The following is a 2,707-nucleotide window of genomic DNA, read 5'->3' on the forward strand; positions in this document are numbered from 1 at the left end:
GGGTCTAAACCACCAGACTGGGAGCACTTTGGGAGGGATCCAGGGCTTCAGCTGAATAAATAAGAGCGGAGGGCCCTTCTGGCCATAAGTGGAAGAAGAGATCCTTGACCTCATGAAGGCTGGATGCCCCAGGGGGTGGGAATTTTGAGGGTGGGGAGATGGGAGTGGTGGGGGGGGTAGGTAGGGGTTACATCTGCAGAGAAGAGGATGAAGGGGTGGGGGGATAGGGGGTTCCTGGGTGGGTGGGGGATGGGGTAAGGGGACAACATAGGAAATGTAAATAAAACATCCAATAAAAAAAAGAAAGGTAAAATCAATAGTTGTGGAAAACATGTGATAAGACCTTGAAGGTAGCCAATTAATTACTACAACACCTTGTGTTAGTAAAACAAGCCATCAATGTATTTACGCTTATGGAGATTTAGTCTAGAATTATGTGCATTTTGAATTACAGGTGGCCTTCTGAAAAGCACCTCTTGCATAAAATGTAAATGCTTTGTACCTAAACTTTTTATAACCATGGCAAGAAGTACTTCAGAATCAGAATGGATTCGGATCACTATTTTTTTTCCTCAAACTACCATCAAAGTGATTTAAATCACATCTTTGATCTCATTCTTTTAAAAGAAAAGTTTCTGCCAATATGAATTATCAGAAGTTGGAAAGGTGATTGCATCCGGTGAAAGTATCTATGTGTGTTAGAAGGATGGAGCCTAGCAATGCCTGGACCCACAATGCCTAGTCCAGCAATGCCTGGTCCTGCAATGCCTGGTCCTGCAATGCCTGGTCCCGAAACGCCTGGTCCAGCAATGCCTGGTCCAGCAATACCCGGTGCTGGCATCCCCAGTGCAGGAGGAGAAGAGCATGTTTTCTTGACTGTAGGATCAGAGGAGGCCAATAATGGGCCACCATTTAACTTCCTGGGTAATTTTGGTGAGCCCAATGCCTTTGGGCCACCACTCCCACCTCCAGGATTAGGGGGTAGCTTTGGTGATGTTAGGCCATTTCTTCCTTCGGTTGGAAATAGTGGTTTGCCTGGCCTAGGACTGGCCTAGTTCCAGGTTTTGGAGGTGCACCAAATAATATAAGTGGTCCATTAGGATTTGCGGGGATCCCTCAGAACTTTGCAAATGGCCCAGGTAGTTTAAATGCTCCTCCTGGTTTTGGAAGTGGACTCCCTGGTCTTGGAAGTGTTCCTGGGCATTTGAGTGGGCCTCCAGCCTTTGGGCCTGGGCCTGGGCCTGGGCCTGGGCCTGGCCCGATCCATATTTGGGTCCCCCTGGTTTTGGAGCTAGCTCTGGAAAACCAGGACCTACAGTAATTAAGATGCAGAACATGCCTTTTACTGTATCTATTGATGAAATATTAGATTTCTTTTATGGTTATCAAGTAATTCCAGGTTCAGTATGTTTAAAATACAATGAAAAAGGTATGCCTCCAGGTGAAGTCATGGTGGCCTTTGAATCTCGGGATGAAGCCACAGCTGCTGTCATTGACTTAAATGATAGGTCTATAGGTTCAAGAAAGGTAAAACTCGATTTAGGGTAGCCGTTCACATCAGTACCTTACTGGATATATCTTTATTTTGCTGTGATTAATGCATCCAGATTGTTTTCCTAGTAGTTCCAGGTTAGAACCTGTGGGTTGTTCAATTGCAGATAGATTGGTTTCTATAATACAGAGCATTGGTTGGCTGTTTACAACTCACAGAATAAACATTGCCATTTGTTACAGTAAAGCTATCTGGAGAGAACACAAAAATAATTTTGGCATACAGTAGAGACTATTTGTAATACCTGATGATATAAAGCTTATCAAGGAAACTAGATTGGTTTTCTTTTATACCACATGGATGAAGAAAATAGAAACGTGGGTAGAGCTTGTGGAGGGTGCTGGTGCCAGTGCTGACAAATAGAAGTTGGCTACTTTTGCAATTTGATTTACAGTTGGACATATTTGCTTTGTTATAGGGTCAGAGCTTTGTCTGGAACCTTCATTTTCTTTTAAAATTGAATAAAGTCTCTGTATCCAAAAAAAAAAAAAAGAAGGATGGTGCCTAATAGCTTTGACAAGTTGTTTTTCCTACTTGAAAACCTAAACAGACACACTACCTTGTGTTCTGTAATTATACTGCAAGTCTTTACCAAAACCTTTGTAAGGTAGACATTTCTATTGATAATGTACAATTAGGAAAATAAAAGTCATTTTTAGTATTTAAATAAAGACACTTTGTGAAAGGTATGGAATTAGAAAGACGAGTTAGGAAAGCTATCTCTAGCCAGCAGAAACCGTGACTGCTCTGCAGGTGGTAGGAAATGATATCTTGTTGAAACATGGACCCTGAGCTGTGAGAAGCTAGGATTCTTTCACAACAGAATCTTAGAGGAGAAACTAACTCCACCAAAGCAGAAAAACAGAGAGTGAGAACAGGCTGGCACCTCCCTTTCCTGGTGCTCCATTCTGGTTCTCTGTCAATCAGATTACCTGGGACAGTCAGGGAAAGGCATCCTGAAGGAGGGCTCTTCTCCCAGTGAAGCAGAGCTAAGGAAGGAAGGACAGAAACTGAGCCTTAAAGTGAAGTCCAGCATAGCACTGCCTTCTCCCACTCCACTGCTGGCCATCATGTAAGGCATGGGATGAGAAATAAAATCTGAATTTATCTCTTCTAGCACAGTCATCACGCAATTCAAAAGAGCTTTCTCAAAGA

At 43.0% G+C, this 2,707-nt stretch overlaps 1 pseudogene; it reads left to right on the forward strand.

Moving 5' to 3' along the window:
- Window positions 1–719: 719 nt before the first annotated feature.
- Window positions 720–1,548, forward strand: LOC114622724 (annotated as a pseudogene).
- The last annotated feature ends 1,159 nt before the right edge of the window (window positions 1,549–2,707 follow it).

Source organism: Grammomys surdaster, unplaced genomic scaffold (genome assembly GCF_004785775.1).
Source record: "Grammomys surdaster isolate TR1022 unplaced genomic scaffold, NIH_TR_1.0 191, whole genome shotgun sequence".
Classification (NCBI taxonomy): domain Eukaryota; kingdom Metazoa; phylum Chordata; class Mammalia; order Rodentia; family Muridae; genus Grammomys; species Grammomys surdaster.